At 38.2% G+C, this 16,021-nt stretch overlaps 1 non-coding gene across 1 annotated transcript; it reads left to right on the top strand.

Annotated features, from left to right (window-relative positions):
* Positions 1-1,603: 1,603 nt before the first annotated feature.
* On the top strand, positions 1,604-1,710 carry LOC112422260 (small nucleolar RNA R71). The gene has a single exon (XR_003012627.2). It is a non-coding gene; the product is annotated as a small nucleolar RNA R71 (small nucleolar RNA).
* The last annotated feature ends 14,311 nt before the right edge of the window (positions 1,711-16,021 follow it).

Raw genomic sequence — 16,021 nt, forward strand, 5'->3', positions numbered from 1 at the left:
CTAGTCTATCCATAGCATTAACATCAAGGTACCTGCAAGGAGAGATAGTTCTAGAGATTAGAGATTTATACCTATTGCTTTGCTCGGAATCCTTGAATTGGATCCCATGATTCGGGTTGTTGATTGCTTCTTGCTTGCACCACTTTTGGAGGCTTCAATCTTCTCACCTTTCCTTTTTGATGCCATTGACCTTAGATTGGTTTGGTTGTGGGTGGATGAATGTTGGTGAAGTTTGGAGAGAATTACGGAAGAAGGATTATAGATGTTATATAATTTTTTTTTTTTTTTTTTGTGCTGATGGGTTGGCACGGCCGTGCCAACTTAGGCACGGCCCGTGCTAACTTTCTGGAAAAAGAGGGAAGATTTTTTTTTTTATTATTATATTTTTTTTTTTTGAGTGAGTTTCTGGTCAATGGCTTCAAATCTTTTTCACTTTTTCGCATCATATTTGGACAAATACCTACAAAACAAATTAAAACAACAAAGCAAACAAAATAAAAGCAATAAAACTCATGGGTTGCCTCCCACGAAGCGCTCTTTTAGAGTCATTAGCTTGACGATTAGAAGGTTTCTCTACCCAATACCCAATCTTTCCCAAAGGGATAGTGGCATCAACCTGAGATTCTCTCCCAAATCACACATAGTTTTTTCAATGGTTTCACTCTCAATCACACAAGGGGTGAAAAAACTCTCAATCACTATGAGGTTAGGCTTAACAAGCCTTTGTGGGACATGGATTTTGAGTTTAGAAGGTGGCGAAACGATTGGCTTATCACTCTCTCTTATGACTTTCTCACCTTGTTGCTTTTCACTCTCCATCTCACCCTCAATTGTCTTAGTTTTCATAATGGGGTCCTCTAACTGCTTACCAACCCTAAGTTGAATAGCATTTATAAGGCCTTTGGGGTTGGCTTCAGTTTGACTTTGAAAGACATCGGGGGTTTGAGAGGAAGTAGCTACTTTTTGGGCTACTTGAGAGATTTGAGTTTCTAGCATTCTAGTGTGAGTAGCAATGGAGTCCACTTTAGATGTAAGCTTAACAAAAGAGTCATTCAAAGATCCAGTTTGATTTTTAAGTTCTTGAAATTGCTTGGATTGCTCCATAGCATGTTTTTCTAGTAAAATTTCCAAGCTGGATTTCTGAGAGACTCTTTCGTTGTTTGCACAAATGGGTGGTGTTGTTTGTTGTCCAAAGGTATAAAATTTTTGCTCGGGACTTTTAGCAACACTACCTAGTTGGCATTCAACATCAGTATGGTCGAGTATTCCACAAAATTCACAAGGTGGTGAAACAAGAGCAGGTGTGACGACACTTAGAGATAATTTATCAAATTTTTGAAGAAGTGTGTCCACCTTAGCAGATAGATGATCAAGGGTAGAAACCTGGCACATACCTTCATCTTTTTTAGAGGGTGGAGGAGTACCTTCAGTGATAACTCTCTCACTTGTCCACTGATAGTGGTTGTATGCCATGTTCTCGATCAAATCATAGGCTCCTGTGTAAGTTTTATTCATCAAAGCTCCACCTGCAGCTGCATCAACATTCATTTTTGTGGAAAACAAAAGACCATTATAAAAAGTGTGGATAAGAAGCCAATTCTCAAAACCATGATGGGGGCAAAGCCTAAGCATTTCTTTGAAACGCTCCCACGCATTGTAAAGAGATTCACCATCTTTTTGAATGAATTGTGTGATTTGACTCCTTAATTGAGCAGTTTTACTATGGGGAAAGAATTGGGAAAGAAATGCCTTCCTCATTTGGTTCCATGAAGTGATAGAACCAATTTGCAATGAATGAAACCAAGCACTAGCTCTATCCCTCAAAGAGAAAGGAAAGAGGTGCAGCCTTACGGCCTCTTGGTTTGCCTTCAAAGTTCCACTGAGTCTTAAAAAAGTTGAAACATGAAAATTCGGATCCTCAGTGGGTGATCCGAAAAATTGATTTTGCTGCACCAGGTAAATAAGTGCAGGCTTTATTTCAAATTTAATATCCTCAACCGTTGGGTACACAATAGCATCGTACGGCTCATCTGAAGATGTGCTTGCATACTCTTTGAGAGCACGCTTCTCAGCCATATCGTTATTACTGTATGTTTCTTTGAGCCATCCCTGAAATCAAAGCGGTTAAAGATAGAAAATAATAAAATAATAAAATAAAATAAAATAAAATAAGGAGAAATGGAGGGAGAGAGATTTTATATATAAATATATATATTTTTATTTTTTATATTTTTATATTTTTTTTATTTTTTATAGAGAGAGAGAGATAGAATATTTTATAAATAAATATATATATATATATATATATATATATATATATATATATATATATATATATATAAATAAAAAGATAAGAAAAGGAAATAAAATATATTTTAAATATATATATATATAAAAAGAAAATAAAAAATAAAAAGGTAAGAAATATATATATATTATTATATATATATATATATATATATATATTTTAGACTAACCACTATTAAAAAGTTAATCAAATTACAATAACTCCCCGGCAGCGGCGCCAAAAACTTGATGGGATAAAACCGCAAGTGCACGGTCTTACCGAAGTAGTAAAATATGAGTATTGTTCCGACAGGGAGTTATGAATTCAATCAACTTTAGATAATGATTAGACTGAAGATTTTATAAGGTAGAAAGGTTTTTATTTTTAATTGAAAGTAAATAATAAAATAAAAGATAAAAGCCTTGGGGTCATTGGTTCATCCTAACGACAAGTCCTTCTCAAACCAAACTATTAAACTTATAACTTTATGTTAGACCTAATTTCTCAAGACAAGAGAAGTCTACTCACTAACGTTCATCGTAGACAAGGAGAAGAAGAGAGAAAACATAAAAGTAAATAACAAGAAAGTAAAATGAACTTTTATTAGAAAGACAATTGTCACATATTGCATTCCAAGAAAAGATGAATATTTGTGATGGCTAGCTACTCTATTTATAGTACACAATTGACTTAAAATCTAAGCAAGTATATTCCAAGAATATTCCTCGGTAGATTGTGCGCCAAAATAGAATAGCTTGGAGTCCAAGCAAAAGCAGCAAAAGGTCTTCTGGAGGGTGGCACGGCCGTGCCAAGGCTAGCACGGGCCGTGCCAGGCTTCTGACTTGTGGGAGATATATTTTGTTTCCCAATCTTCGTATTTTCGTGTCCAATTTGCTCCAAATCCCTTTCTTTTGCTCCAAGACTCAATCCATCCAATATTCTTCCCTGAAATATAATAAATTGCAATTTAAAGTAAACTATCCTAAAAAGGAAATAGTACTAATATAAAATTATATAAAATCTAAATAAAACTAAACTAAAAAGCATATTAAAATAGCATATAAATGACTCATCACTCACACACCCCCGACATCTCATTTTTTTTAATTTCTTTTTCATGCATTTTAATTCTCTCTCTATCCAGAGTGCTCTGGTCCTAATTAACTGTTAATATTATATTTTTGTTTAATTTAACTATTCTCCAGAACAATCTGGTCCTTGTTAATTAAATTAATCCAGAGTGCTCTGGTCCTAATTAACTGTTAATATTATATTTTTGTTTAATTATTCTCCAGAGTGCTCTGGTCATTGTTAATTAAATTAATCCAGAGTGCTCTGGTCCTAAATTAACTGTTAATATTATATTTTTGTTAATCCAGAGTGCTCTGGTCCAAACTTAAATGTTAATATTTATTTATTTTTGTTTAATTTAATTATTCTCCAGAATATTCTGGTCCATGTTAAAACAACTTCACAATTCAGCTTAACTTCATTTTTCTCATTCTGCTTATATAATTTTCATATCTTTATTCCAAAACAACAAAAACATTCAAATAACAAATCACAAAAATATTTTTTCATTACAAACCTTGATTCTCAAATCAAGTGATCGTTCTTTTTATTTTTCTTAATCAAATTTCAAATCAAGTCTAATTCAACTTCAAGTCAATTTTCTTCAATCTAAAAAACACAAATCAATTCTCATTTGCCATTTGGCTTTTTATTTCAAAACCTTTTTCAAAACATATTAAAAACACCAAACAAATCAAACGTCAATTTCTACCCCGAACTACGAGGTTTTGATCTCTCACAGGTACGTAGGCAGAGGACCTTGTCCTTCCAAATCAATTAAAAAACAATTTTCTTTTTTTTCTTTTCAACTTTCAACTAAAAAATATTTTTCTTTTTTCTCTTCAATTAAAATCAATCTTCTTTTCTTTTTCAACTCATCATTCAATTCCATTTTCGTCTCTTTAAAAGCAAGCAAGTTTAAGCACAAAAAGTTAAATAAAATCAAGAGGTTCTCGTAGAGTACTACGAATATTTAGGGTGCTAACACCTTCCCTAAATATAACCAACCCCCGAACCCTGAATCTCTTCAAAATGGGTTGTTTGGAACATTTTCCCCTTAAAAAAATTTGTTCGGTCGTGATATAAAAAGTGAGTCAAACGCTAGTCAAATGGCCTTGACCTCCGAAAAATGGCGCGACAGAAATGGCGACTTCACTGGGGAACCCTTAAGAGGGTTGAGCCTAACTTGGCTTTATTTAATTCTTTGTGCTCTAACTTGCTTAAAACAAAAACAAAAATAAAGGATGGAAATACTGGTATACATGTTCTCTTTTCTTCTTTCTTTTTTCCTTAACGTGAGTGGTGAGATAAGTCCTACACCCGGGCTTGAGGGAAACATAAGTTAAGATGGTGGTATAACCAAAGTGCCATTCTGAGAGTCAAGTCTCGTGTTTTGGTTCATGTGGTATAACCCCGCTCAATGGAGGAATCTTGGAAGTAATTTATGTTGGCATGAGTAGTCGTGTTGGCATTGTATTTTCAAGTTACCGTCGAAGTTGAGGACCTTTAGTTACCATTAACCCATCTTGGCCTTTTAGGACGTAGTGCGGTGGCTAATCAAGAGTAGTCTTGGTTTAGTTGATACGCGATACTACACTCAGGCGAGACTTTCTTACGAACGTTGTTGGACCGGAAGTATTTCCGCAACCCGATGACATTCGGAAGCGGTTAAAGACTCTGAGAACTTGGTAGAGCCCTCGTTACAAATACAAATGAAACCATAGTCCTTACCAAATGGCGTTATACCCTTGACTCCAACATTATGAACTTAACCTCACCATGTTTTCACCGTTTGTACAGCATAGTTATGCATACATACATTCATTCATAAACAACCTTTTTTCATCAAATGTCGAAGGATCTAGACAAGTTGTTGCAAACATCGCAGATGAACAGACCTTGCAAGAAAGAACACCAAGAAATACAACTTCAAAAATCTTAACTAAGCTTTAGCTTTTGTTAAGAACTTTCCCCTTGGGTTCGCTCTTACCTTTTGGAAAAAGAACCTATTGCAATATCTTTACAATTTTCAAAATGAAACAATGTTCTTCTATGATGTTTCCAATCACTTTGACAAATCCTTCAAAAAATATGTGTATATTTTTTGCATAAGCATCATGCATCATTTTGCATTTCATAGTTTCGAGTCCGAGTCTCATCGAATTTTCTTTTCCAGAAAAGGTCAAAAGTGGTACGATGTCTTCGTTCAATCTCAGCGCACATATGCAAACACTCGTGCAAACACATAAAATGGATCAACTCGAACAAGAGCTCCACGAGCTTCGTAAAGAAATGACAGCGCTTCGGGCCAAGGTAGAGGAATTAACCAACCGGGTATCTTCGCTGATGGTTACAAAAGATCTACCACAATTCCAGCGAAGGCCCCAACCACCACGTCAGCCGTCATTCACGCAGCAGCCTCGACAACAGGCCCCTCAACAATCTAATCCACAGAATCAGGCTCGGAGAGCACGTTATGATCCAATTCCCATAAAATATGCGGAGTTGCTCCCAATTTTGCTTGAGAAGAACCTGGTCCAAACTAGAGCGCCTCCTCGGGTGCCTGACAAATTGCCAGCTGGGTATCGATCTGATCTCTCATGTGCCTTCCATCAAGGGGCACCCGGCCATGACATTGAGCATTGTTACGCTTTGAAGGCTGAAATCCAGAAGCTGGTTCAAGCCAAAAAGAATTGAACCCGAATGTGCAAGTCAACCCGCTACCGGATCAGGGTACTTGATGGTGTGACACACGGAGCGGATAATCGCAATTGGGTCACGTTGATGTTCCTTCTACTACCCATCCATTCAAATAATGCGTTTGTTGTTTGCTACTTTTCAAAAAATCCCTTTGTCCCGCCCAAGACGAAAGTGAACTAATTTAGGGCTGTTTGCTTCAGGCATTTCCCATCATTAATAAAAAAGTCGCTTCGATCCCGACTTTGTTTCATTTCGTGCTTTTTCTTGGAAAAATGGTAATACAAAAAAACCAAAAAAAATTCTTTTTCTTTTATTTTAATCATTTTCAAATATCTGCATAATCCTAACTTATACTCACTCTTCAAAATCAATAATCAAATCATGCATTAATAAACCCTTTGAACACAATAACCATGTACTCTCTTCCAACTTTGAGTTCTCTACGTCTAAAGATGAAGAGGAGGAAAATGAAGGGACTCCCGATGAGATCTCTCACATACTGGGGCATCTTAGCAGTCAAAGCTGCAAACAAAATATCAAAGAAGATTGTCCAAAAGATGGCTGTCATTTGCAAAGACTGGCACAAGATGCTACCATCCGCACTTCATAAGTGTAATACTTCAATGCACACTTCAACAGGGGCGCCCCCCCCTCCGTCCCTCAGTATACAACATAAAGGTTGTGCTTCCCATGGAGGTCGAAGTCCCGACAATAGGAGTTCTACCAAAGTTCAAACTTGATTGAATTTAAAATACATGACAACCTTGTACAACCATGTCAAAAGAGGTTGAAACAAATTTCCAACAAGAAGGTTCGTCCCCATGAATTTCAAGAAAGAAACTTTGTGCCCAAAAAGGTATTATCTTTCCAACCAGACTCCAAGGGCAAGTGGACGCCTAACTATGAAAGCCCATGTGCACTGACTCTTGTGCCCACAAATGGTGTCAAACTCACACTTCCTATGAATGCCAATGCAGTCAAGAAATACTTTGTCAAAAAATGAAAGCTCGATGAGTCGCAAACCTGAAAAGGCGACTTAGGCAAAAATGAGCGTCTCGGTGGACTGAAAACCTGAAAGGGCGGTCCAGGCAAAAATTAGAGACATGAACAAAAATGATTATCCTGATAGATTGAAAACTCGAAAGGGCGATCTAGGCAAAAGTTAAGGATCAAAAGACAAAGTAACTGCATCAGTCAGACACCACCCACTTGGGGCATCCAACTATCAAAAGACTTCCGACTCGAAGCATCTACAAATCAATGACTCGAAACAGGGGCATTCAAAGTTGTTAGGGAGAATATCGGTTATTGTGTTCAATGAACCCTTCCCATTACATTTACCATTTTTCCAAAATTTTCAAAATCCGTGGAGCCATGCCCTAGGCAGGTCGCCACTCAATTCATCAAATTTGAGCCTGCGCCCATTTATTTGGAACTCTCATTTATTCTAAAATTTCTTCTATTTTGATGGCAATACTTAAAGCAAAAATTTTCAAAATACAAAACATTTTTTACATCTTTTGTAAAGTGTGAACAACAAACACACTCTCTTTGAACTCATAAGTAGGTGAAGCGTACATCAACATTCGCCTCGAGAACGGTTACACTCCGAAAGAGAAGCAGGGCTAAGCACTATGGAAAGGACCTCTGCCTTGAGCAAGATGATGTCACAGTCCAAAAATACAAAAAAAGTCAAAGCTCGCTAAGTTGAAAACCTGGAAAGGTAGCTTAGGCAAAAATGAGCGTCCCGGTGGACTGAAAACCCAGAAGGGTGGTCCAGGCAAAAATTAGGGGCATAAAAAAGGAATATACTCCCGATGGACTGAAAACTCGAAAGGGCAGTCGAGGCAAAAGTTAGGGATTTCAAAAAAAAAAAAAAAAAAAAAAACACGACTGTTGAAGCATGGCAGGGGATGAACACCCTGCGTCGTCTTACAAATGGCGACTTCTTCCAGATCTTTGATCGACAATGGGCTTTACCCCAGGAGGCATCAAGTTGCTACTTTGTGCATGGTTTTCACACCGTCAACGAATCCATTTGTTCACAATAATATCATCTCCAATGAAGGTTGCCGAGTGTTTGTAATGCGTTGTCAGTCTGCCTCCCATCTCACCCGTCTTGCCTTGTTTCATCGAGTCACCTGGCGTATACAGTCATGCAGTTGCACTTTCACATATTCACACATCCATACATTCATACATCCATGCATCAATACTTTCATGCATGCATACACAACATATACACAAAGTTTTTGTTTGATAATATCCCAAGTTTCATTCCCCGGTTTGTCGGATGACGGAATGTCAATAGTGTCATCTCCCGGTATGTCGGATGACGAGATGTCACTAAATTTCTATTCTCTCAGCTGTCATCTCCAGCGAAGGTTGTGCCACTGATGTCACTAATCAATTTCAATTTCAAATGTGTCATGTCACTATTCAAATTTCAATGTCAGATTTCAATACTAAATTTCAATTTCAAAAGTTTCATCCCCGACGTAAAGTCGTGCTAGTGATGTCACTAATCAATTTCAAAGTGTCATCCCCAGTGTGTCTGGTCGAGAGATGTCACGAATCAATCAATTTCAAGCGGCAAGTTTCCGACAAAAGGACAGCTTGAATCTATTTTCATTCAATTTCAAGCGGCAAGTTTCCGACAAAAGGACAGCTTAAATAGATTTCCAGTCAATTTCAAGCGGCAAGTTTCCGACAAAAGGACAGCTTGAATCTATTTTAATCAATTTCAAGCGGCAAGTTTCCGACAAAAGGACAGCTTGAATCTATTTTCATTCAATTTCAAGCGGCATGTTTCCGACAAAAGGACAGCTTGAATAGATTTCCAGTCAATTTCAAGCGGCAAGTTTCCGACAAAAGAACAGCTTGAATCTATTTTTGTCAATTTCAAGTGGCTAGTTTCTGACAAAAGGACAGCTTGAATCTATTTTCATTCAATTTCAAGCGGCAAGTTTCCGACAAAAGGACAGCTTGAATCTATTTTCATTCAATTTCAAGCGGCAAGTTTCCGACAAAAGGACAGCTTGAATAGATTTCCAGTCAATTTCAAGCGGCAAGTTTCCGACAAAAGGACAGCTTGAATCTATTTTTGTCAATTTCAAGTGGCTAGTTTCTGACAAAAGGACAGCTTGAATCTATTTTCAGTCAATTTCAAGCGGCAAGTTTCCAACAAAAGGACAGCTTGAATCTATTTTCAGTCGATTTCAAGCGGCAAGTCTCCGACAAAAGGACAGCTTGTTCAGTCGATTTCAAGCGGCAAGTCTCCGACAAAAGGACAGCTTGAATCTATTTTCAGTCGATTTCAAGCGGCAAGTCTCCGGCAAAAGGACAACTTGAATCTATTTTCAGTCGATTTCAAGCGGCAAGTTTCCGACAAAATGACAGGTTGAATCTATTTTCAGTCGATTTCAAGCGGCAAGTCTCCAACAAAAGGACAACTTGAATCTATTTTCAGTCGATTTCAAGCGGCGAGTCTCCGGCTCCGACAAAAGGACAACTTGAATCTATTTTCAGTCGATTTCAAGCGGCAAGTTTCTGATAAAGGGACAACTTGAATCTATTTTCAGTCAATTTCAAGCGGCAAGTTTCCGACAAAAGGACAGCTTGAACCTATTTCCAGTCAATTTCAAGCGGCAAGTTTTCGACAAAAGGACAGCTTGAACCTATTTCCAGTCAATTTCAATTTCAATTACAAAAGTGTCATCCCCGGCGTAAAGCCGTTCTAGTCATTACACTAGTCAATTTCCATTTCAATTTTCAATTTCAAAAGTGTCATCCCCGGCGTAAAGCCGTTCTAGTCATGACACTAGTCAATTTCAATTTCAAAAGTGTCATCCCCGGCGTAAAGCCGTTCTAGTCATGACACTAGTCAATTTCAAATTCAAAAGTGTCATCCCCGGCGTGAAGCCATTCTAGTCATGACACTAGTCAATTTCCATTTCAATTTCAATTTCAAAAGTGTCATCCCCGGCGTAAAGTCGTGCTAGTGATGTCACTAATCAATTTCAAAGTGTCATCCCTGGCATGAAGCTGTGCCAGTGATGTCACTGGTTAATTTCAATCACCTATCATACAGGTAGTAGACAATCATTTTCCCCAGTGAAACTACATTCCCCTAGCGGAGTCAGGATCCCTTTCTCTAGCGAGTTTTGGGTATCCCATTGTTGTTTCTCATTCCAGTCGAGTCACCCATGTCATCATGCACTCATTCTTGCATCAAATGCATTCATAGCATCTTAGGTCAAAAATGGTGTACTCTGTATTTAAGTCTCTTCGACCTGTCAATTCAAAGATTTCATCTTCGAATCTCCGGACGAAGAAACTTAAATAGGGGCATCTGTCATACCCCAATTTTTGACCTAAGACAGCACTGACACGTGTCATTTAGCTCCGACCGGTCTCAGCCTTTCGAAAAAAATTCGGCAGGGAGGTATTTTAAAATACCTCATAGTTGATTTTGAGTCGGGCCCTCTTCTCTCAATTTTCATTTAATTTTAATTTCCATCTTTTATTAACTTTAAAATTCATTTTTTTTTAACCTTTATTTTATCTTATTTTTGTTTTATTTATTCTTAGTCCTTTTATTTTATTTTTAATGTCTAAAAATAAATCAAAATTTTGTCCGATAATATCCAAACACACAGCTCAAAACAGGCTATCATGTTTCCTCTCCAAGCAACAAAAGATTGCTCAACTCAGCTCTATATATACAAACACGCAAGCAGCCAAGAAGGGGAGGGGGGCCCAACGTGAAAAAACATTCCACGGCTAGAACACATACAACAATTTTCACTCCACTTCTTTTTTCCCGACCTGCAATCACAGCCAGAACCAAAACACAAACATTTTTTTTTCACATAATCAACATCGCACAAATAACATCGCAAATCACCAAACACAAATTTCAAACCAGAACATATCTAACACAAGATCAACAACCAAACTCACAGATCCGGTAACCAAACCGCACAACACACACGTCACAAGAACACAAACTATTCTCACAACAACAACGAACCATCACAACTCAAACCGAATCCAAACCGGATCTACCCAAAAGGTAGTATATTTTTTTTTTTTCTCTTTAGATCTAGGTCAAACCGCTTAGTAAAAATAATTTTTGAGTTCAAAAATCAGAAAGAGTGAGTGAAAAGAAGGAGAGAGGACGAAAAAAAAAAAAAAAAAAGAGAAGTTTTTAACTCCGGCGCGGTGGCGCCGCCGCACCGGAAAGCCCAACCTGGCCGGAGAAGAAGGAGAGAGAGAAGAGAGTTTCTCTCTCTAAGAAGAGGGTAGAGAGAGAGAGAGAGAAAGAAAAAATGAGAAAAAAAACCGGCACTACATATATATAGCTGAAATCCGGTCCGGTTCTCCCCAAACCGAACCGGACCCAAACCGGTCTGCTTTAAGCCCAATACAACTGGGCCCTGCGCTTTGGCCCTTTCCTTTTCTCTGTTTTTATGTTTCGTTCTTGCACACCCTTTTATTTCTTGCTCACACACCCCCGGCATCTCATTTTTTTTAATTTCTTTTTCATGCATTTTAATTCTCTCTCTATCCAGAGTGCTCTGGTCCTAATTAACTGTTAATATTATATTTTTGTTTAATTTAATTATTCTCCAGAACAATCTGGTCCTTGTTAATTAAATTAATCCAGAGTGCTCTGGTCCTAATTAACTGTTAATATTATATTTTTGTTTTATTATTCTTCAGAGTGCTCTGGTCATTGTTAATTAAATTAATCCAGAGTGCTCTGGTCCTAAATTAACTGTTAATATTATATTTTTGTTAATCCAGAGTGCTCTGGTCCAAACTTAAATGTTAATATTTATTTATTTTTGTTTAATTTAATTATTCTCCAGAATATTCTGGTCCATGTTAAAACAACTTCACAATTCAGCTTAACTTCATTTTTCTCATTCTGCTTATATAATTTTCATATCTTTATTCCAAAACAACAAAAACATTCAAATAACAAATCACAAAAATATTTTTTCATTACAAACCTTGATTCTCAAATCAAGTGATCGTTCTTTTTATTTTTCTTAATCAAATTTCAAATCAAGTCTAATTCAACTTCAAGTCAATTTTCTTCAATCTAAAAAACACAAATCAATTCTCATTTGCCATTTGGCTTTTTATTTCAAAACCTTTTTCAAAACATATAAAAAACACCAAACAAATCAAACGTCAATTTCTACCCCGAACTACGAGGTTTTGATCCCTCACGGGTACGTAGGCAGAGGACCTTGTCCTTCCAAATCAATTAAAAAACAATTTTCTTTTTTTTCTTTTCAACTTTCAACTAAAAAATATTTTTCTTTTTTCTCTTCAATTAAAATCAATCTTCTTTTCTTTTTCAACTCATCATTCAATTCCATTTTCGTCTCTTTAAAAGCAAGCAAGTTTAAGCACAAAAAGTTAAATAAAATCAAGAGGTTCTCGTAGAGTACTACGAATATTTAGGGTGCTAACACCTTCCCTAAATATAACCAACCCCCGAACCCTGAATCTCTTCAAAATGGGTTGTTTGGAACGTTTTCCCCTTAAAAAAATTTGTTCGGTCGTGATATAAAAAGTGAGTCAAACGCTAGTCAAATGGCCTTGACCTCCGAAAAATGGCGCGACACCTGTATTTGTTATACCAAGAGGCATTGCGAGAGATTGGGATGCCATCGACATTCCCTCAATCATGCATGTTTCTGAGTAATATGTCTTGTTGCTTAAGTATTTCGTTTTTTCAAAATAACAATCCTCTCGCTCTGCCCGAAGCGAGAGTGATATTTTCTGTAAGGGCATGTTTGTTTCGGCATCGCCGTTATTAATAAAAATTGTCGTTTCTTTCACGGCTTTTATTTTCTAGTACCTTTTTCCTTGGAAATAATGGTAATGCCAGAAAAAACCAAAATATCTGTAATTTCTTATTAATTTCAAAAGAATCTGCATAAAAACCTCTTTCTAAAATCATCCAACCATTTTACGCAGATTGAGCTATAATAAACCCGTTGGGCACAGTAACCCTACATTCCCTCCGAATTTTGAATTCCCGGTGTATGAAGCCGAAGATGAGGAAGGTGATGACATACCGTATGAGATCACTCGACTGCTTGAGCAAGAAAAGAAAGCCATTCAGCCTCACCAGGAAGAGATTGAGCTCATCAACATAGGTATCGAGGAGAACAAGCGAGAAATCAAGATCGGTGCTGCTCTAGAGGAAGGGGTTAAAAAGAAGATCATCCAGCTCCTCCGAGAATACCCAGATATTTTTGCATGGTCGTATGAAGATATGCCAGGTCTAGATCCTAAGATTGTGGAGCATCGGATCCCCACAAAGCCTGAATGTCCTCCCGTCAGGCAGAAATTGAGAAGGACTCATCCAGATATGGTTCAGAAGTAGATTGATGCAGGTTTTCTCATGACAGTCGAGTATCCTGAATGGGTTGCCAATATTGTACCTGTGCCAAAGAAGGATGGTAAAGTCCGGATGTGTGTTGACTTCAGAGACCTGAACAAAGCCAGTCCAAAAGACAACTTTCCATTACCTTATATTGATGTGCTTGTTGACAATACTGCTCAGTCCAAGGTGTTCTCCTTCATGGATGGTTTCTCCGGTTACAATCAGATCAAAATGTCCCCTGAAGATAGAGAAAAAACGTCTTTTATCACTCCATGGGGTACTTTCTGCTACAAAGTGATGCCGTTCGGCCTAATAAATGCTGGTGCTACCTACCAAAGAGGGATGACTACTCTGTTTCATGACATGATTCACAAAGAAGTCGAAGTATATGTGGACGACATGATTGTAAAGTCACCAGATGAGGAGCAACATGTTGAATACTTGACAAAGATGTTCGAAAGGTTGAGAAAGTACAAGCTTCGATTGAACCCTAACAAATGTACGTTCGGCGTCAGATCCGGAAAATTACTAGGCTTCATTGTCAGCCAAAAGGGCATTGAAGTTGACCCTGATAAAGTCCGAGCCATCCGAGAAATGCCAGCTCCGCAGACCGAGAAACAAGTCAGAGGTTTCCTCGGACGATTGAATTACATCTCCCGATTCATATCTCACATGAACGCAACCTGCGGGCCGATCTTCAAGCTACTCAGAAAGAATCAGCCTATTGTATGGAACCATGAATGCCAAGAAGCTTTTGATAGCATCAAAAATTACCTGCTGGAACCACCTATCCTTGTCCCACCCGTGGAAGGAAGGCCTTTGATTATGTATTTGGCAGTATTTGGTGAATCCATGGGATGCGTACTTGGTCAACAAGATGAGACTGGAAAGAAAGAACATGCTATCTACTATCTAAGCAAGAAGTTCACCGATTGTGAAACTCGGTATACAATGCTTGAGAAGACTTGTTGTGCTCTGGCCTGGGTCGCCAAACGCCTGCGTCATTATTTGGTAAATCATACAACTTGGTTGATATCCAGAATGGATCCGATAAAGTATATCTTTGAGAAAGCTGCTGTTATTGGGAAGATTGCACGCTGGTAGATGCTCTTGTCTGAATATGATATTGTGTTCAAAACTCAAAAGGCAATCAAAGGTAGCATTCTTGCCGATCATCTTGCCTACCAACCTCTTGATGATTATCAACCAATTGAGTTAGATTTCCCCGATGAAGAGATCATGTATTTGAAATCAAAAGACTGCGAAGAACCGTTGATTGGTGAAGGTCCAGATCCCAATAGCAAGTGGGGTTTAGTCTTTGATGGTGCTGTCAATGCTTATGGTAAAGGAATCGGGGCAGTCATTGTATCCCCGCAGGGGCATCACATTCCTTTTACCGCCCGGATTCTGTTCGAATGTACAAACAATATGGCTGAGTATGAAGCATGTATCTTTGGGATCGAGGAAGCAATTGACATGAGAATCAAACACCTCGACATCTATGGAGATTCTGCACTCGTCATCAACCAGATAAAGGGTGAATGGGAGACCCACCATGCCAAGTTGATTCCTTATCGTGATTATGCGAGACGTTTGCTGACATATTTTACAAAGGTTGAGCTGCACCATATCCCTCGTGATGAGAACCAAATGGCTGATGCTCTTGCTACTCTATCCTCCATGTTTCGAGTAAACCATTGGAATGATATGCCAATAATCAAAGTGCAACGCCTTGAAAGACCTTCGCATGTGTTCGCTATTGGGGATGTGATCGATCAGACTGGTGAAAATGTGGTTGACAATAAACCCTGGTACTACGACATCAAACAGTTCTTGCTAAGCCGTGAGTATCCGCCGGGTGCTTCTAACAAAGACAAGAAAACCCTGAGAAGATTGGCCAGTAAATTCTTGCTAGATGGAAACATTTTGTACAAGAGAAACTACGACATGGTATTGTTAAGATGCGTAGATGAACGCGAAGCAGAGCAATTAATGCATGATGTACATGACGGTACCTTCGGGACCCATGCTACAGGGCATACTATGTCAAGGAAGTTGTTACGAGCAGGTTACTACTAGATGACCATGGAGCATGATTGCTACCAGCACGCCAGAAAGTGCCACAAATGTCAAATCTATGCTGATAAGATTCATGTGCCTCCGCACGCTCTCAATGTTATTTCATCCCCATGGCCGTTCTCAATGTGGGGCATCGACATGATTGGAAGAATTGAACCGAAGGCTTCAAATGGTCATCGTTTCATCTTTGTGGCAATTGACTACTTCACCAAGTGGGTTGAAGCAGCATCTTATACCAATGTGACCAAGCAAGTGGTAGCCAAGTTCATCAGGAACAACATCATCTGTCGATATGGTGTTCCCAGCAAGATCATTACCGACAATGGTACCAACCTGAACAACAATGTGGTGCAAGCTCTTTGTGAAGAATTCAAAATTGAGCATCATAACTCTTCTCCCTATAGACCTCAGATGAATGGTGTTGTTGAGGCCGCCAACAAGAATATCAAGAGGATTGTCTAGAAAATGGTAACCAC

The sequence above is a fragment of the Medicago truncatula genome, chromosome 6 (assembly GCF_003473485.1).
Source record: "Medicago truncatula cultivar Jemalong A17 chromosome 6, MtrunA17r5.0-ANR, whole genome shotgun sequence".
In the NCBI taxonomy this organism is placed as follows: domain Eukaryota; kingdom Viridiplantae; phylum Streptophyta; class Magnoliopsida; order Fabales; family Fabaceae; genus Medicago; species Medicago truncatula.